Source organism: Macrobrachium nipponense, chromosome 7 (assembly GCF_015104395.2).
Source record: "Macrobrachium nipponense isolate FS-2020 chromosome 7, ASM1510439v2, whole genome shotgun sequence".
In the NCBI taxonomy this organism is placed as follows: Eukaryota; Metazoa; Arthropoda; class Malacostraca; order Decapoda; family Palaemonidae; genus Macrobrachium; species Macrobrachium nipponense.
This window is the reverse complement of record NC_061109.1, coordinates 24243440-24264461: the sequence shown is the minus strand read 5'-3', so window position 1 is coordinate 24264461 and position 21022 is coordinate 24243440. Positions and strand designations below refer to the sequence as shown.

The 21022-nt window shown below is 48.3% G+C and overlaps 1 protein-coding gene across 5 annotated transcripts in view; it reads left to right on the top strand.

Annotated features, from left to right (window-relative positions):
* LOC135216994 (monocyte to macrophage differentiation factor 2-like) overlaps window positions 1-21022 on the top strand; it is a 291269-nt gene that overhangs the window by 3292 nt on the left and 266955 nt on the right. The window contains exon 1 of one of the 5 annotated variants that reach the window (XM_064252552.1): window positions 618-761. The exons of the other annotated variants lie outside the window; for them this stretch is intronic. The gene's annotated coding sequence lies outside the window, so the exon portion shown is untranslated. Of the gene's footprint in view, window positions 1-617; window positions 762-21022 lie in introns of those variants that run through there. 5 annotated transcript variants of the gene reach the window in all.

The following is a 21022-nucleotide window of genomic DNA, read 5'->3' as shown; positions in this document are numbered from 1 at the left end:
GGTAATAAAGCTTTGCACCATACACGTACACCGCGTACTCGTGTGCTGCCCTAACTGTATTTGTGGTGTAAGCGCTTAGGAACCAGGAACAGCAACGTAGTTCAAGTGCAATTTGGAGTGAATCAAGACCAAAACGTGTATAATAACAATCAATAAGCACTGTGGAGTTTCAGTTGTGATGGCAGTAAGGATAAAACCACCAATTACAATGTAAACCATGACCCCGGGAATAAGAAGTTTCATACTTTCACTAATATAGGCAACAAAATGTTGTTTTATTGTGCTGATTACAATGCAATCTTGAGTAAGATCAATAAATGTTACATATATACGCTAACATTGTTCAAATGAGTGCTGGGAAAGATGGTGGATTGTCTGTGGTTAGAACGGCCAGTCACGCGACTGCCACCATATTGGATTTCAAAGCTGCCTTGAAAATATATTTTATGAAGAGCTCACATGCTTATTTTAGTTCATATGGCGCTTTCATATATCACATTGTGTTGAAAATTCAATCTTTTGAATGATATGCTTAAAGATGTAATTGTATTCTTGTTTCACCAATTAAATATCGAGTGAATAAGGCTGAGCCACGCGATGATGATGGATCGACTGCGGTTGTTTACCCTAGTAGCTAGCGAGGTATGTTAGGTAGGTACTAGGCTAAAGTACCTTAACACATCCTGACACCGGAGATGGTCATCAGTCATGAGTTGTTGGTGGTGACAGGAACAGCTCGAGACCTCTACTCTCCTTTTGAAGTAAGTATTTTCTCCAAAGTTAGAAATTAAGGCTATATTTGTTCCGACACGGCATACAAACCTTCGGTCCTTTTACAATAGGAAGGTACTAGCGGCAGCTGGATAGGTCGTAAGCTTTCGAACAAGGGGTTCGGTAGTTAACTGCTTGTCCGACAGGCGCGCGCGCGCGACTGGGAGGTAAACAAACCACTTTTGCTTTCGGCCTGCTGGCGTGTGGAACGTGTATCATCGTCTCTGCCCGCTTCATCGTCGTTGCTTTCGCATGGTTGTGTTTTTTCTTTTTCTATTTATCTAGTGAAACTGAATTGTAAGTACATCATTTCATATTATTTCCATTGAATTCAATTGTGAATTAAAGGATCTTGGTTTCACAACGCCCTCCGATTACCCGAGTGCCGGGACTGAAGGGCGTAAGTGCGGGAATTCATTTTCCCAGAAATGATCCTCGTATTGTGTATGCTCGGTGCCGAGGGCGGGAGAGCGCTCGCTCCGAGCGTATATTTTGGTTGGAAATGTGTAGATGAAAATCGTAAGTAAGTGCTCTTTTCATTTATATTTTTTTTTTTGACCTGTATGCTCGTTGCCGAGCGAATGCGCTCGGCACGAAAACTTATTCTGTATGGAAGTGGAATCGCAAGTACAGTATTCTTTTCATTTTCATATATATTATTTTGATTGTAGCAATACTCATTTTGGATCAGTTCCGAGCTTACCCGGAAATTGATCCTTTCCCTTTTTATTTGAATGAAGTGAAATCGCAAGTGCAGTTCTTTTTCATTTCAATATTTATTTGAGATTGCATTGTTTACTTGGATCAATATTTCCGCTATTTCCCGGGAATTGATCTTCCCCTTTTTATTTGTATGAAGTGAAATCGCAAGCGCAGTATTCTTTTCATTTTCTATATATTTTGATTGCATCAATTCATTATGGATCAAGGTTTCCATTCATAATCGGGAATGGATCCTTTTACCCTTGCGCGTCGGTACCGAGGGCGCAAATGCGCTCGATCCGAGCCCTTATTCATTGTGAAGTGAATCGTAATGCAAGATTCTTTTTCATTTCATTCCTTTTATTATTGATTGCATCAATATTATTTGTTCAAGTTCCGCTCAGTCAGGGAATTGATCCTTATGCCCTTGCATTCGGGCCGAGGGCACGTTTGCTCTTGGGCTCTTATTATTATTGTTGGGTACATGGGTGCTGTGCAGGGGTGGGGAACGAGACACCCCCCCCCCCCCCACCCCCCCCCCGCTCAGCTCCCACAGATGGCCCTTCCCCTTGGGGGGGGGAGGTTATCTGCGTTCTTCTCCTCGCCCGATCCGTCGAGCGCGGGGGAGGGCGCTCGGTGCCCGATGTACAATTGTATTCGGGGTCTTCCACTCGTTCGGAGAGGGCTCACCCCCCCGCGCGAGGGGACTTCCCCCCCCCCACTAATCGCTACTACTGTTATTTCCGCAGGTGCTACTGCCACGAGGGTGGACCTTGGTGAGGTATGGGCGTCCTTCCATTTGCAGGGCGTGCTAGTGTCCAGGGGCTGCGGTTCTATGTCTGGGCCTACTGCGGTCACCCATGGAGTGGTGACCACGCTCCAGGTGACGACGTCCCTCCTCACCTGGTGTACTCGCCTCACGTAGTAACAGTCTTGCCTACAGCCGCTGTGAAGTGCCGTTCGCCGTACCGAGAGGGGGGCGTGCCGCCGCCGCTCGTGGTTGCCGCGCTGCCGCGACCACACTTCCGCTGCCCTAGAGCTCGCCCCTGGACCTGCCGCCGGTACCAAGATGTTGCTGGCTGCTGCTCCACTTCCTGTGTTTGCCGGTGCTGCCTGCCGTACCTGCCGATTCTGGGCTGACTGTCCATGCAGTTGCTGCGCTGGCTGTCCTGCCGTTGCTGCGCTGGCTGTCCCTGCCGTTGCTGCGCTGGCTGTCCCTACCGATGCTGTGCTGGCTGTGCCTGCTGTTCCTGAGATGCCCATACCTGCTGACGTCGTCCCTGTTCGTGGTGGTACTACCCCAGACTTTGGTCTGTCTGTACAGGTGCGTCCGGGCCCTGTGGCTTCGGCTACAGCAGCCCCGGCTCCGCCCTGGATAGCAGATCTTACGTCTGTCCTGAGGAAGCTGACAAAGAAGAGGAGGAAGGTGTCGTCGTCGTCGTCTTCATCTTCTTCATCGTCGTCGGCTGCCGCCTCTTCCCCTTCGACTTCTAAGGCTTCACAGCCGAGGAAGAAGAAGGTTGCCTCCTCCCTCCCTAAGAAGTCTCCCTCGGGAGCTTCTCGGGACCCGTCTCACCTCGGTGGGACGGGAGGGTTCCTTCCGCTGGTCCTCCTGCTCCTTCGGGAGCGGGGCCCGTCTCTTCTTCCGCAAGGAAGAAGACTACGGGGACCAGAGGGGTACCGGCTAACACCGGTACTTCCTCGCCTGGTGTCAGTGGTTCTGCCACTGCATCAGGGTCCGTCTCGGCCTCTCGTTCGCGGGAGGTACCGAGTGTACGGTCGCCTACCAGCGACCGTGCAGCCAGGAACCAGACCTCTGAGTCCGCTCAGCGTCAGGTTCACGGCACGGGGCGGAAGACTGGTGACAGCCGCTCACGCGACTCTCACCAGACCAGCTCTCGCTCTCGCGGCGACCAGCTGGCTACCCGGGGACGTGACGGTCCACGACCGGCCACGGGCTGAGGCTGGGAAGAGGTCCTCCCGTTCGCCGGTGCCAGCCACGGCTGGAACCAGCGACGTGACGTGCCGTGAGGACAAGCACCGGTCTCACTGTGACAGTGGAGCCTGCAGGTCGCCTGACCGTCGCTCTCACAGAGAGCGATCGGGTACGGCAACCAGCACCAGCTCTTCTGACACTCGAGATCGGGGCCGCTGTGCTCAGTCCAGCCGTTCTCCACAGCGAGACGGTTCGGCCAGGCCTGCAGCTCGATCGCCACTGCGGGTTGACGATCGCCTGCAGCCCTCCAAGCCTGCTGGTTCTGCCAGCGAGCGAGGAGGGAGCGTCAGGTCTGCCTCTCCCGTACCTTCAACCTCCTCGGGTTACACAGGGTTAGGAGCGAGGTATTGAGGAGTGATCGTGAGGGGTGTGCGCCCCTCATGATCCCACCACGACGCCCTACGTGCCAGGCACGGTTCTTGGACCGGCCAGGACGTATGCGCAAGTGGATGGAGAAGACCGAGAGGCTGTCGCTGTTCCCCCTTCTTAGGAGGAAGGTTCTCGGAATATGCTCTTGTTCGAAGGGCTTAACGGTCCCACTGCAAGATGCTGTGACTTCCGAGATCCAGAGGAACTTTGCCGAGGTTATGGCGCTGATTCGTCAGCACAACAGACTCGGGGAAGGATCGCCGCTCCCACCAGCAGAGCCACGTCTCGGCTCGAGTCGTTTTGGGCCCCGAGAGGGAACCCAAATCGACGGTGGGTCTGCCGCGATCGGAGCTTGCGACTGTGTTGAACCAGGTAGTCTCTCGTCTCCGGACAAGAAGGCTCTCTCAGTTCTGGCCGGTCGAACACGCTACTTCACCACCTACTGCGACAGAGGCGTTTCTACGTGTCTTCGGACCACCGTATTTGAATACCCCTTCGGTCCTCCTGAGGTTTCGACCTCGACGAGGACTGGAATGAGTCGGAGGACGGTATCGGCTCTCTCCTGTCAGGTGTCGATCAGCCCCACCCAGACGACGTTCACAGTGGCGGCAGACCCTTACCTACAGTATGAGTTCGTAACCCTCCTCGGGAAAACGTTTTCTCCTGACGATACGTTTTCCCAGGCTCTGAGAGGCCATCGCCGTAAGGCGATGGCTGCTCCTTTTCTTCTCCAACTGCTAGTTCCGCTGGTAAGGCGAGCCAGTATCCAATTCCTCCCCATTCCCTCTCTCCTTACGGCTACGAGGGAAAGGGGAGGGATCCTACAGAGATTTCTCTGTAAGATCCCACGTTAGGGGCTGCGTTACCGGGGACCTTCGGGTCCTACCTGACGTAAAGCCCCGGTCGTTGAGGAGGGATCCTGCCCCTTTCTCGATTTCTACGGGAATCGGGAGGGAGGATCACCAGCCGATATCGTTTGACGAATTCGGTGGGGGGTTTCGCAGAGTGCTTAGAATTCTACGGAATTTCTAGCGCACTCAGAGTGTTCGAGTTTTTTACGATCTCCAAACACTTAGGCGGACCACGGTCCAAAGTGAGCGAGAATCCCCGATAATTGTTACACGATAATCGGGAACCTCGCTTATGCTCGAATTCCTGTAATTTCTAGCATTTGGAAGAAGTCACAGTAGGCGATTAACCTGGAATAGAGAACGAACGGACGGGAACTTCCAGTTTGGCTTGAACTATCGTTTTCGGTATTCTGTTCACCATTGAAGCTTTCCTTTGGGAAAGACTTCTCCTTCACTCTCTTGACTAGAGAATGAAGGCGGTTTCGATCTCCATCCTTATTCTCATTCTCTTCCTCGAGGAAAAGAATTTAGGATGGAGGTCGTGGTACAGAACCTACAAATATATACTACGTATATTACCCTCGCGACATGATTCTTTTAACAGTTGAATTGTCCGGGGGTAGGCACATACCGTAGTTAACTCTACGGTTTGTGACCGAGACGAATTGTATCTTAATTGAACTGCAACTCGGGGTTGCCTGCAACCTCCCAGCAGTTATCAGTTTTCGATTTTAGATACTTGGTATTGTCATGACAACACCAAATCAGCTTTTGTATTTACTACCGAAATCCGTTTCGGTTAAATATAATTGCTCGAGCGTATTCTTTATGCTCGATGGTTCTAGCCGAACGCATTCCTTCGTGGAATAAGGGATTACTGGCAACTCAGGATGACGAGTCACCGAGAGCTACTGCGTATTGAACTGCCTGATAGCGGCTCAGTATCAGCTAGGTCTCGGAGATGCACGGTCGGTTACGTCTCTCTCTCCCCTGGTTTGATTGACTACCGAACCGTATCTCTGCCCAACAATCATGGACTTAGGTCTCTGATTAACGGGGATTCTCGCAATAATGAAGGACCATCTACTGCTGTGACGCTCGATTTCATCGCCTTCGACATTGCGAGAATTTTCAACAGAGATATCTCTTGGACTCTTTCATCTTTCTGTTTACCGCACGGTAACAGAAGTCTGTACTAGTCACCCGCTGCATCGCACCGCGATAATGCGAATGATTTTTGCAGACATCTGAGTTTGTCTTCAAAATATCTCGTATTCGTAGGTGTGCAATTATTCATTGCTCGCCCCGAATTAACAGATATGTCAGAAGACATCGCCTACTCTCGACCTGACAGCTCTACTTCCAAATGTTCAGCCCATGAGAAGCAGTTCTTCAGGCAGTATTTCCCTGTCTTCATTACTGAAAAGCGCTCCGCTTTTATTGCAACTACGATCCTCACCGGACAGCAATGAATAGCGGTTAGCGTTCTCAGTCTTTGTAGCACAGGTTCAGAATCTTGAGAATCCTTCTCTCGGTTCAGCTGTGAAGACGTAGGTTGCATTTTCTGTACACCCTCGTCTTCAACGACACATAGTGTTGTTTCTCCTTAGCCGAGAATCAACTATACTATGAGATATCTTGCCATCAGGGACCGTCGTCTCTAGAAGGCAATTGACTTTCGCCTGTTGGGCACATGCCTTAAGAGAGTCATCACCTTGCCTTCTGGCATCGTGACGAACAAATTATTTGTTTAGTCTCTTGGCATAACCCTTTTAAGGCGAAGGTCACGTGACTTGCTCGGGTGCTTGGACAACTTGCCTCCTACCGAACGCAGTCAGTCGGCAGCTGTCAGAGCGCCCAAGTCTGTTACGAACTTCGCTGTGGACTTAGTTCGGTTGTTCCATAACAGTCTTTTCTTCGTCCTAACGGCTTGTCACAGTACCCATACCATCGACACCCACCATTGAGTGTCGGTGTCCTATCCACTACCGAGAAGAACAACTTCGCTGCAGACGGATAGACCAGTATGGTACAGGACATCACCGAAGTCGAGAAGAGGGATAGGTCATACGACCATTCCCTTCTTTTCCTCTGAGGTAATTGCATGACTTTTCCTGCGAAGTCAAGCATCCAGGGGATGGGGATGTGACGCTTCAATGTACCTCAATTTCGTACCGAATTCGTAGCGAAGACTCTGAACCCTTCGGTTCCTGACGATCGGTTAGAGTCCTTCACAATCCCCTCCCTAATGGACTTCACCGCCTTCGATGCAAAGGAGATGCTGCTTTGTCCTGTGAAGCGCGACCGCGCTTTCTGAAGAAAAACTCGACATCCCAGAGGCTGAGTGTTGAAGACTCTTCGTCAGCACCAAGATGACCTAGAAGTACACTCCCTCGAGTTACACAAGAACTTCTCCGTGGCGCAGGTACTGAAGGCAGGGGTCTGGTACAACCAGACCACTGGCACCTCCTTCTACCTTTTGGATATTGCCCACAGGTCCTTGGATCGTTTTCCTTAGGACCCGTGGGTGGCTGCTCAACACGTTGTGTAGCTAACCCAGACCCTAGCAGGCTGAACAGCATCGAGTCTTGGTGTGACTGTAAGAATAGATAAGTGAATGAGAGAGTGACTGGCTTCTCTTCTATCTTTTCTCCCCCTCTACCTGTGGGTAGAGGGATACGGTCATCACCTTGCTGGATAAGGACGAGATGCTGGTGAGCTACTCGACAGAGCCCATCCTATCCCTTTCACTAGGGATGGGAGCGAATATCCACCACTTCCTCCTACAAGGGGGGGGAATGGATGCCAACAAGAGACAAACCATAACTTTATGTTGCCTCTTGCAAATAGGAACTTGTTCTTGTTTGCTGGTACGAAGAGATACGCTTGCCTCTCTCTTAGTACTGGTCCAGAGGGTCTGACCATTGATCCTGCGGTGCACACCCCGATCAATCGGACAGAGGCTTGGATCCCTCCCTCGCTCTTACGACCAGGGAGGCATTCCAAGGTTGGGCGAACACCAGTCTGTTCACAAAAGACTCAGATTCCTCCCACCAAGAAGTGAGTCTTCCTATTGTAAAAGGACCGAAGGTTTGTATGCCGTGTCGGAACAAATGACAATTTGTCCAAAATTGCATTTTTCCTAACTATACAAACCTGAGGTCCTTTTACACATAGTCCCACCTCATGCCACCCCTCACTCTGCAGTTTTTGCTTGGGCCAATAGCAAAAGTGATTTGTTTACCTCCCAGTCGCGCGCGCGCCTGTCGGACAAGCAGTTAACTACCGAACCCCTTGTTCGAAAGCTTACGACCTATCCAGCTGCCGCTAGTACCTTCCTATTGTAAAAGGACCTCAGGTTTGTATAGTTAGGAAAAATGCAATTTTGGACAAATTGTCATTTTAAGATTAAACAGAGGGTGATGGAAAGTGTGACCAAACGCAGTGCGCACTACCCCCGTGACGCTTTCGAACGTTTTACTTACAACTAAAAATGTTTTGAAGATTGACGCCATCTCGATGTTTGTAGAGTTGCTTGTGTCAACAAGCTTCCCATTTCCTGTGCTAAATCCGCACACCACTTGTACCCATAGACGCTGGGGCACTTTCCTCACAACAATCGTAAACACAGACTTCCAACCACTACTTATCCAAGGGAACTACGAATTTTAGTAGAAGAAGAACCGTGCGGTATATAATTATTTAAATAAATAGTTAAAACAGCAGTATAAGGTCATGAATTGCATAAATATTTTTACATATTCATGACTATTAATTTAAAAATATCGTTGTTGAAAAAGTAACTAGATTCCTGACTCAAATATCAACAGTTATGCTTGTGAACAGTACCGACGGCATTCTTTGTGCTCTTCAATTGATTATCAGTGTTGTCAATTGGTATGTGTTTACCCTCCAAACTACAAGACTAACACAAAACCGGGGAAATAAATGAAATTAGCATATCTATTTGTAGTATATAGTATATAGTACTATACATATTAGAGCAATTTTATCATTATTGCATTATTATGACAATTAGAATTCATGGAAACAGTTTGTAAATGCATCGACGTATGTGTGAAGCTCCACTAGATTAGCAACGATGAGTCATTTTGCCATAGTCTGCGCATATGTACTTCAGAAATATATGTAATTTTTCGGGGTTAATTTGGTTGCAAAAAAGGGATAATAGACATGAATTAAATAAACATTTTGAAGTAACAAAGTAAAGTTGAACTAAATAATGAGTAAAGTAAACAATTAAGGGAATAAAGCTTTGCACCTCATAAACCGTGTACTCGTGTGCTGCCCATAACTCCCCGGGGTTTTACAATCGCCTTTTCCTGGTTGCAAAGGCCTCGGGGGGGCTGGAGACCAGTTCTAGACGTCAGCGCTCTGAACAAATTTGTTCAGGAGAAGTTCTCCATGGAGACTTCTGCGACAGTCCTTTTGGCTCTTCGCCAAGGAGATTGGATGGTTTCCCTGGATCTCCAGGATGCCTATTTTCACGTCCCGATTCACCCTTCGTCGAAGAAGTACCTCCGTTTCATGACGGGGGGAAGGATCTATCAGTTCAGGGCCTTGTGTTTCGGCCTGTCCACAGCTCCTCAGGTCTTCACAAGCCTGATGAAGAATGTGGTGAGGTGGCTTCACCTGAAGGGTATAAATATCTGTCTGTATCTGGACGACTGGCTCATCAGAGCCAGATCAGAGAGGCAGTGTTTGGAGGACCTTACTTTGACCCTAAACCTGATCAAGTCGTTGGGATTACTCGTAAACCTCGAGAAGTCGCAACTGACCCCAAGACAGAACATTGTCTATCTGGGGATTCAGATGGATTCTCGGGGTTTTCGAGTATTTCCTTCACAAGAGAGACTCGTGAAAGGCTTGGAGAAAGTCTCTCTCTTCTTAGGGAAAGAACGTACTTCGGCAAGGGAATGGTTGAGCCGTCTAGGGACCCTTTCCTCGCTCGAACAGTTCTTTCCTCTAGGAAGACTTCATCTGCGTCCTCTTCAATTCTTCCTCAAGAGATCTTGGAATTGGAAGACCGGACTTCTCTCTGACAGCTTCCCCATTCGAGTGGAGATGAAGCCTCACTTGGAATGGTGGTTGCCCCCTTTGAAAGAGAACAAGGGAATCTCCCTGGAGGTTCAGAACCCAAGCCGAGTGTTGTATTCCGACGCGTCGGAGAAGGGTTGGGGAGCAACCTTAGGTACGAGAGAGGTGTCAGGCACCTGGGAGGCAGCTCAGGTGTCCTGGCACATAAACTGCAAAGAACTCTTAGCCGTACTCTTGGCTCTAAAGAGCTTCAAACCGTTTGTGACAAACAGTGTAGTTCAAGTAAATGTAGACAACACCACCGCGCTTGGCTACATTCGGAAACAAGGAGGGACACACTCCTTTTTCCTTTACGAACTAACAAGAGACCTGCTGCTTTGGACCTCCCAGAGGAACATCTCTCTTCTGACGAGATTTGTTCAGGGAATAAGGAACGTCAGGGCAGACAGGCTGAGCAGGAGCAGCCAGGTCCTTCACACAGAGTGGACCCTTCACTCAGAAGTGTGTCAGAGTCTCTGGTCTCTTTGGGGGACTCCTCATGTGGATCTCTTCGCCACATTCCTCTCCAAAAGACTGGAAGTCTTTTGCTCAGTGGTAGAAGATCCCAGAGCTCTGATAGTCGACGCCTTCCTGCTAGACTGGTCACATGTAGACGTCTACGCTTTTCCTCCTTTCAAGATCCTGGGGCAAGTACTGAAGAAGTTCGTGGCTTCAAAGGGGACAAGGATGACCCTCATAGCCCCCTTTTGGCCGGCACAAGATTGGTTCACAGAGGTAGTGGAGTGGACAGTAGACTTTCCCAGATCCCTTCCAAGAAGGATCTTCTCAGACAGCCACACTTCGAGAGGTATCATCAAAACCTCCCCGCTCTCGCTCTGACTGCCTTTCGACTATCAAAAGACTTGTCAGAGCGAGAGGGTTTTCTCGCAAGGCTGCAAGCGCGATCGCTAGAGCCCGCAGAGCTTCCACTAGACGAGTCTATCAGTCTAAGTGGGAAGTTTTTAGAAGGTGGTGTAAGTCGAAGAAGTTGTCCTCCTCAAGTACCTCTGTGACCGAAATCGCTGATTTCTTGTTGTTCCTCAGAGAGGACTCTCACCTCTCTGTATCCACAATAAAAGGATACAGGAGTATGCTCTCGGCAGTCTTCAGAAATAGAGGCCTAGAGCTTGCTGATAATAAGGATCTACACGATCTTATAAGATCCTTTGAGACTACAAAGTCTAAGGAACCAGCTCCTCCTAGCTGGAACCTCGATGTAGTCCTCAAGTTCCTGTCCTCTGTAACGTTCGAACCTCCTCATCTGGCCTCGTTTCGAGATTTAACAAGGAAATGCTTATATCTCTTGTCTCTAGCAATAGCCAAAAGAATTAGTGAGCTGCATGCCCTAGAAGATAAAGTGGGATTCAAGGGAGACTCAGCCATCTGCTCGTTTAAAGCACTATTTGTTCATGAAACTTACCTGTCAGATATATATATAGCTGTATTCTCTGAAGTCCGACAGAATTTCTAAAAACTTACGACACACGTAGTGGGAGTAGGGTGGTTAGTACCCATTCCCGCCGCTGGGAGGCGGGTATCAGGAACCATTCCCATTTTCTATCAGATTTCTTCTGTCGCCGGTGTTGTAAACATCTGTTTACAGCACCTCCGCCTCAGGATTTTGGAAAACTTTCTTTGCTTGAGTATCCTCTTGACTTTTTGGTTATTTGTTATTGGATCGATAGCTTGGCATACGTGACTTTGGATTGTTTTTGATTTTGGCTCGGTTTTTTCCTTAAAGATGTCAGGTTCTAGTTCGGCTAGTGCCAGAGTGTGTATGAAAGACGAATGCAAGGTGAGGTTACCAAAAGCTTTGGTTGATCCTCACACAGTGTGTAAAGGTTGTAGGGGGCAAGTGTGTAGTATGATTTTCGCTGCACGGAGTGTGAAAGTTTGAATGATGCTCAATGGAAGGACTTATGAATCCTATGTAATAAATTAGAGCGTGATAGGATCAGGAGGTCTTCCTCCAGGAGTAAATCGGGTAGTAGACAGGGTAATAATGTAACCCCTTCTAAACCCTTCTGTTTAGCTTTTTGTGACTCCTGAAACCCCGTAGTGTTGCCTTCGGGCCCTCAAGTGGTGTCTGCGGAGGGTAATGCCCTTTCGCTTATTTTAGATTCTTTGAAACTCTGGAATCTAAGGTTCTAGCCCTTGAAAACAGGGAAAGTGCTAAGTGAGTGATAGTGCCCCCAGTGAAGTGGAGGGGGCGTCAGATCGGCCCTATAGCGCCTCTAGGCTGGGACCTCTGCCGGACTCCCAGGACTCAGGGAGAGGGCATGTCGAAGGCCGAAGGAGGGTTACGGGGATCCCCCACCGATCTGACGTCCCTTCAGCAGTACCTGTTGACGCTTCCCAGGCTGCTAAGGAGCGTGCTCGAGCACGTGTCCTAAGGATTGTTTGCGTCGTCTTCCCGACGCGTCCTCCCCCGCGCAAGGGGTGGGAATCTCGTTCGGATTCGCGACCGTTGAAGAGGACGTTTCAGATCAGGACGCTTCACGTCATGCTTTGTCGGATTGGCATTCTTCTCCGGATAAAGCATGTCCTTTCCGCCCCAGAAGAAGGCTAGGTCGTCTTCCGATGATGACGTCTTTGAGCGCCCCAGTCGCTCTAGAGCTAAGGCTGTTCCTGGGAGAAGGAAGAAGGCGTCCCCTCGCCCCTCACCTTCTCGCAGGCATGGCTCTTCTCCTCGTATAGATCCTTCGCAGACGGAGGTAATCCTTGCTATGCAGCGACAACTGGATGCTTTACTTAAGCAGAAGGAAACAGTTTCTGGCCGTAAGAAGGACGATAGACTTCCGATCAAGAGATCAAGACAGTCTTCTCGCCTGCTCGTCTTTCGTCCCCGTTTCATGGTATTTGGTCGTCTAGACTTCGTTCTCCCCAGCGTTTGTCTAGAGGTGGAAGTAAACGTCAGGAGAAGAGAGAGGTTTCTTCATTCTGCCCTCTCTTCTCGACGTGAGGACGCTCGGCGTTCCGACATCGACGTTTCTGAGGAAGATGCTTTAGTTTCTGACGGACGGAATTTGGTACGCACCGCGCTTCCGCTTCGTCATGCTTGTGTTGACGGTCATCGGGACGCTCGTCAAGTGTCAATTCCTGTCTCTTCGCGGGACGATCGTAGAGACGCTTCGAGGGACGCTAGGAGGGACGCTCCGCTCATCGCTTCTTTGGACGCTTCGTTGGACGCTCACTTGGACGCTGATTTGGACGCTTCGTTGGACGCTCGGAGGGACGCTAGGTTAGACGCTCCGATGGACGCTAATAGACATCGTCGTAAGAGCGTCTTGGACGCGAGTACGGAAGTTCGCTCTCGATTGGACGTTATTCCCGAGTCTTTAGATGACGCTACACGTCTTCCTTCTACTTCGCGTTCTACTCAAGTTGTGATTGCTGTTCCTGTATCGGCTAACGATTCTGTTAAGGATACGTTACCCTCTTCTTCTCGTCATCGGTCTGATAGGAGACTTGGAGTGAAAGGTCTTCTACCTCTTTCTTCGGAGTTTAACTCGGGTAAGGAAGAAGGGGAATTGAGCTGTTCTTCGGAGGAGGTTGATGAAGAACAACCCTCGACGTCGTCTTCTTCAGACTATCAAGTTTTGGCTCGGCTGCTCCGTGATTCTTTTGGAGATACCTTCTCCTGCTGCTCCTCCTTCTCCTCCATCGCAGTTTTCGTCGTCGAAAGCTAAGAAGACACCAGGGTTTGTTAAGATGAAAATCGTCTTTGTCTACCAAGAGGGCTTTCCGAAAGTTAACACTTGGATGGAGACTAGGAAAGCTAAAGGAAGCACCACTTTCGCCCTGCCTCCGTCTAGGCTTAGCGGTAAGGCAGGGATGTGGTATGAAAACCGGTGAGGAGTTTAGGTTTGAAGGTTCCGACGTCAGCACAGGGAGATTTCGCCAGCGTTGTAGATGCTTCAAGAAGAGCTCTGTTAGCCTCAGCGAAGGTGTCGTGGACTACGTCAGAGATGGATCATCTGTTGAAGGGTCTGTTTAGATCCTTAGAAGTATTTAACTTCTTAGACTGGTGTCTCGGAGTACTAGACAACCAGTCGCGTAAGCCAGATTCGATCAGCTTGGGGGAGCTGTCCAGTGTTTTGTCATGCATGGACAAGGCTGTCAGGGATGGCTCTGAGGAATTAGCATTCTCATTTTTCAGCAGGCGTGTTGAAGAAGAGATCTCTGTATTGTAATTTTGCGGCTAAGTCTGTCTCTCCCGCACAGAAGACAGAACTTTTGTATGCGCCGTTCTCGAGTCATCTCTTCCCCCAGGCTTTGGTGAGGATCTGGCAGTAAGGTCTGCAGGAGAAAGCTACACAAGACCTTTTGACGCAGTCGTCGAGACGTCCTGCTGTCCCTTCCACGTCTTCAGGAGTTCAGTCTTTTAAGAAGCAGAAGCCCTTTCGTGGAGGATCTTCAGCTAGATCTGTATCCCGAGGAAGAGGTCTTCCTAGAGGTAGAGCCCCGGCTAAGTCCAGGGGCAAGAAGTGAGAATGCGTGCCTTCAGTCACCGGTAGGAGCCAGGCTTCAGTTGTTGTTTGGAGGAGCCTGGAGAGAAAGAGAGGCAGACACCTGGTCTCTCAACATCTTAGAGAAGGGGTACAAGATTCGTTCGTAAAGCCCACCCCTCTGACTTTCCACCCTCCCAAGGGACTTGTCCCCGTCGTATCCTCAAGAAAAGCAAAGGATTCTTTGAATCTCGCTCGGAAGCAGATGCTCGAGAAACGAGCAGTGGAACAGGTCTTAGACCTGGCTACGCCAGGATTTTACAACAGATTGTTTCTTGTTCCGAAAACACTCGGGAGGGTGGCGGCCGACCGTCTTGGACGTAAGTCGTCTGAACCTCTATATAGAAAAGCAAAAGTTCAAGATGGAGACACCTCAGTCAGTTCTGGGGCCTTAAGACCGGGGGATTGGATTGGTATCACTCGATCTTCAGGACGCATACTTTCACGTCCGATACACCCCAGTCTATGAAGTACCTCGGTTCGTCCTGAAAGGAAAGGTGTTTCAGTTCAGGGCCCTTTGTTTCGGTCTGAGTACGGCCCCATTCGTGTTCACCATCTTAATGAAGAATGTGGCGAGGGTGGCTCCATCTTTCCAACATCAGGATCTCGCTCTACCTGGACGACTGCTCATACGAGCTTCTTCGCAGACCCGGTGCCTGAAGGACCTGAAAACGACTCTGTCTTTAGCTGCGTCCCTGGGACTTCTGGTGAACTTCGAAAAGTCACATCTGACCCAACACAGTCCATCGTGTATCTGGGGATTCAGATGGATTCAGTGGCTTTTCGGGCTTTTCCGTCCCAGGAACGTCAGCACAAGGAATAGAGAAAGTGTCAGCCTTTCTAGGGAAAGATTCATGCTCGTGAGGGAATGGATAGTCTGCTGGGGACCATTTCCTCGCTGGAGAAGTTTGTTTTCCCTGGGGAGGCTACATCTCCCCGACCTCTTCATTCTTCCTGTCGGACAATTGGACAGAGAAGGACAAACTTCCGATATGATCCTAACCATCTCAGAAGAGGTGAAGAGCCATCTAAGATGGTGGCTCGATCCGTTAAAGCTCTCAGAGGGCATATCCCTCAAGCTTCGGAACCCCGACCTAGTGTTGTTCTCCGACGCGTCATCCACGGGGGGGTGGGGTAAGAAACATATGGGGGGGAGGAAGTGTCAGGCAACCTGGAGAGGGGAAGGGGAAACGGTAGTCCCTGGCACATCAACTTCAGGAGCTGGCAGTGGTTCAATTAGCGCTCCAGTTCTTTCAGGACAAAGTCTCCCGTCGAGTGGTTCAAGTCAACTCGGACAATACCACAGCCCTGGCATACTTGAAGAAACAAGGAGGAACTCACTCTCGCTCCCTGTTCGCTCTAGCGAAGGAAATTCTGATTTGGGCGAAGGCAAGAGAGATCACGATCTTGACAAGGTTCATTGCCGGAGTCGAGAACGTCCGGGCGGATCTCCTCAGTCGACAAGGTCAGTTGCTGCCGACAGAGTGGACCCTCAATCAGGACGTATGCCAGGAGCTGTGGAGTCTTTGGGGACGCCCCTTGGTGGACGTTTTTTGCAACCGCAAGGACGACGAGACTTCCTCTTTACTGCTCCCCAGTTCTCGATCCGGGGGCAGTAGCAGTAGACGCCCTGTTATGGATTGGACGGGCCTAGACCTCTACGCATTTCCCCCCTTCAAGATTCTGGGGAAGTGATGAGAAAGTTCACAGCCTCGGAGGGGACGAGGTTGACATTAATCGCCCCCCCCCTTTTGGCCTGCAGCGATCTGGTTCACAGAGGTGATGTCCCTACTGGTGGATTTTCCGAGATCTCTTCCGTTAAGGAGGAGATCTACTCAAACAGCCCCACTTCGAGAGGTACCACAAAAACCTCTCCGCTCTGAGTCTGACTTCGTTCAGACTATCCAGAAGTTGGCCAGAGCGAGAGGTTTTTCGAAACCTGTGGCTAAAGCTATCGCCACCGCGAGAAGACCTTCGTCAATCGCGGTTTACCAGTCGAAGTGGGCAGCTTTTAGGAGCTGGTGTAGGAAGAAAGGAGTTTCCTCTACCACGACCTCTGTGAGCCAGATCGCCGACTTCCTTCTTTATCTCCGACGAGATTTAAAGCTCGCAGTGTCGACCATTAAAGGCTACAGAAGTGTCTTGTCTGTAGTTTTTCGACATGAGGTCTTGACCTTGCTAATAATAAAGACCTTCATGATCTACTGAAATCTTTTGAGACCACCAAGGTACCGATGGCTAAGTTGCCTTCGTGGAATCTGGACGTGGTTCTCAAGTTTTTAACGTCAAGCCGCTTCGAACCTATTTACTCTGCCTCTTTGCGAGATTTGACGAAGAAGACTGTATTCCTAACTGCTCTGGCGACGGCGAAGAGGGTTAGCGAGATACAGGCGATTAGTAAACACGTCGGCTTCAAAGGGCATAATGCAATCTGCTCTTGAGTATGTCATTCCTGGCTAAGAATGAGAACCCTTCCAACCCTTGGCCTAGGACGTTCGAAATAAAAGGTATGGCAGAAATCATTGGTCAAGAGCCAGAAAGAGTCCTGTGTCTGTTAGGGCTCTTAAAGAATATCTTCGTAGGACAAAGGAGTGTAGAGGTCTGCGGAGAACTTATGGTGTTCGGTTAAGAGGCCTAATATGCCCATGTCTAAGAATGCACTGGCATTCTTTTTGAGGAACACCATTAAGGAGGCGCACGCTTATTGTCAAGATAGTGACTTAAGCTTTTAAAGTTAACGCTCATGAAGTAAGGGCTATTTCGACTTCTTTTATAAGCCTTTCAGAAAAATATGGCTCTCAAAGATATTTTAAGTGCCACTTTTTGGAGAAGTAACTCGGTGTTCGCCTCGCACTATTTACGGGAGGTCAGAACGACATATGAGAACTGTTACTCTCTTGGACCATACTCGCCGCAGACACTATCTTGGGGGCAGGAGGTAGCACTCATCCTTTCCCATAGAAAAGGGTAGGTGAGTTTTTAATGTTCGTAAGTTTATGGTTGTAGGGTCGGCCGCCGATGCGGTCTTCCCTTCTTTTAGCCTTTGGTATATGGGAGTATTTGATTAGGCTAACTTAGGTGTGGTTTTGCCTCGTTGTCCTCTTGAGTATGGTCATGGTCTAGTCACATTGTGGTCTCGTCCCCGTTGGCAGATCATCTAGAGCGCACCAACTACACAGGTCTCTACCTTGTTGGTAACTCTAGTGAAGCAGATGCAGGCTTGGGTGACAGTAATCACGAAGTCAGCTATGCTAACAGGTAAGGAACCAAGATGTCAATCATCTACATATATATGTTTCCTAAATCCTTTTCTGTCTCTCCCCACCGACCAAAGGTGGGATTCAGCTATATATATTTATATATATACTGACAGTAAGTTTCATGCACAAAATGATATTGTTAAGATACAATAAAGTTTGTTCATACTTACCTGGCAGATATATATATTTTAAGTACCCACCCACCTCCCCTCAGGAGACAGTGGAGATAGAAATCTGATAGAAAATGGGAATGGTTCCTGATACCCGCCTCCCAGCGGCGGGAATGGGTACTAACCACCCTACTCCCACTACGTGTGTCGTAAGTTTTTAGAAATTCTGTCGGACTTCAGAGAATACAGCTATATATATATCTGCCAGGTAAGTATGAACAAACTTTATTGTATCTTAACAATATCATTTTCTGGCTAAAAACGAAAACCCCTCGAATCCCTGGCCTAAGAACTTCGAGGTTAAAGGCTTATCGAGTCTCGTCGGTAGAGAAGAGGAAAGGTCTCTTTGCTCTGTAAGAGCTCTAAAATTCTACCTGCAGAGAAAGAAACAGATGGGAGGCTCTAGACAAGGTCTTTGGTGCTCGGTTAAAGACCCTACAAGACCTATGTCTAAGAATGCTCTAGCCTTCTTTATAAGGAACGTCATTACAGACGCTCACAAGATCTGTCCTGACGACGCTTTTCGACTCTTGAGAGTGAAAGCTCATGAGGTGAGAGCAGTAGCGACGTCTCTCTCGTTTCATAAGAATATGTCACTAAAGAATATCTTGGAAGCGACATATTGGAGGTGCAACTCAGTATTTGCATCTCACTACTTGAAAGACGTTCGTGTGACCTACGAGAAATTTATTTCTCTAGGTCCTTTCATGTCTGCGGATACGATTCTGGGTATGGGAGCTAGCACCGATCCTTAATTTTGTGCATACCTTCTATTAGATATGTTCTAGACTTTCTGCTGGCAAAAGTGTTAGATGTCGCACTGGTGGATGTTCACTATTGTTTCAGTAAGGAACTCTTGTGATATCTTCTTAGATGAGTATTATAATTTTTTTTTTTTATTTTTTTTTTTTTTTTTTTTTTTTTTTTTTTTTTTTTTTTAAAATTTATGTATGTGTGCGTAATGTGTTTTTGAGTTCTGGATGTTGTGAAGAGTTGGGGGATAACTCTTAACAATCTGTAGTACTAACATGGTGGTTAGGATCAGGTGATCGGGATCGGTTGTGTGCTCCTTCATAAGGTGTATTGTCATATAAGTGGATTAGCCCCCATTGACAAAGTCCTTTTATAAGAACTCTTGGCCATAGATCAAATATCTCGCTAAAGTTTCTTGAGGTGATGCAGACTCCTGGGCAGCAGCCATGAAGTCTACCACCTGTCAGGTAGGAACCAAGGTTTATAAATACCTACAATATATGTTGTTTACCTGTCTATTCCAGTAGTTAGCTGTCTCTTACCCTCCACCAAAGGGTGCCAATCAGCTAAGTATATATCTGACAGGTAAGTTGATTGTATGAAAATGATATTGTTATGATACAATAAAGTTTCATACATACTTACCTGGCAGATATATACGATTAATGGCCCACCCAGCCTCCCCGCAGGAGACAGGTGGAAGAGAGAAAATATGATAGAAAACGGGAATGGTTCCTAGTCCTGCCACCCAGGGCAGGCCGGTAGATCACTTGACCTACCTGTAGCGAGTGGCGCGAAATTTGAATTTCTGTCGGGGACGACGGAGTCTTAGCTAAGTATATATCGGCCAGGTAAGTATGTATGAAACTTTATTGTATCATAAAAATATCATTTCGTATACAGCTTCTTGAAGTTTGATATCACTTGCTGGTCCATGGGCTGGAGGAGAGGGGTGGTGTTAGGCAGAAGATAAAGAACCTTGATAAATGAGTACTCCGCTAGGATATCTTCCTCGAGGCCAGGAGGGTGAGCAGGGCCATTGTCCAACATCAGCAGACATTTCAGAGGGAGGCGCTTCTCTTCCAAGAATTTCTTCACTGTTGGGCCAAAACACAGATTTACCCACTCAGTGAACAAAAGTCTTGTTACCCAGGCTTTCGTGTTAGCCCTCCACATCACTGGAAGCTTCTCCTTAAGCACTTTGTGGGCCTTGAAGGCTCAAGGAGTCTCGGAATGATAGACGAGTAGGGGCTTCACCTTGCAATCCCCACTGGCGTTCGAACAAAATGCGAGCGTAAGCCTGTCTTTCATAGGCTTATGCCCTGTGTAGCTTCTTCTCTTCCTGCATGATGTACGTCTGACGAGGCATTTTTTTCCTAAAAAGGCCAGTGTCATCACAGTTGAAGACTTGCTGAGAACTGTAGCCTTCTTTGAGAGTCATCTCGTTGAACGTCTTAATAAAGGCTTCGGCCGCTTTCGTGTCCGTGCTTTCTGCCTCCCCATGCCGCACCACCGAATGGATGCCAGTCTGTTTACGGAATTTTTCGAACCACCCATGAGAAGCCTTGACGTCTGGGGTTGGCGTCGATGTCCCTTCTCCTCTGTCGTCTTCAGCCTGGGCAATCAAATTGATGAAAATAGTGCTGGCCTTGTGGGAGATTGCCGTCTCCGTTATCGTATCGCCAGCGATTTCTTTGTCTTTTATCCAGACAAGGATCAGCCTTTCCATTTCATCGTGCACGTGGCTCCTCTTGTTGGACAAAATGTCACGCCCTTGGAAGGTGTAGCTGCTTTGATCACATCCTTCTGCTTAAGGATGGTGCCTATTGTCAACGGATTTCGGCCGTATTCCTTGGCGATCACACTCAATCGCATACCAGCTTCATATTTTTTAATGATCTCCATCTTCGTCTCCAGAGAAAGCATCCTCTTCTTTCCTACTTCAACTTTCTTAGGACCCATGACTACGTATATGTATACTGTACATACTTAAGTTATGTAGTACGTATGCGTATGAAGTAAAGTTCTCACACAACACGATAAAGTAGTACTACAACGAAATCACTAACGAATTTACGTTAATAAACGTAATCGTATAGAACGAACAAATTCCATGAGCTTACTATACCGATGATGCCGCGAAGTGGCTGAAAAAGCACACCGCTACGTAGATGCATGATAGGATCATGGGAGAGATGCTGACCAATAGGAGAGAAGGATATCATGGCGGTGACTAGCATCAGGAACCAATGGGAGAGCGGGAGGATTGTGGCGAGTCTACTCAGTTGGCGGTGCGTGAGTTTTAAAATTGTTATCGGTGGTTCGGGCAAATCTCGGACTTTACAGCAACAACCTTTCGTATCCTGAACAATTTTCGTATGTAGAGCTGCAAAAATCTTTGTATTTGGTTTCGTATCTCGAGTTTTTCGTAAGTTGAGCCTTTCGTATCTCGAGGTACCACTGTATTTTTACAATTACTGTACAAATTTCATTGGTTAATGGAGTTGGCTGAAAAATCTAACCTTTTTTTTATTTAAAAAAAAAA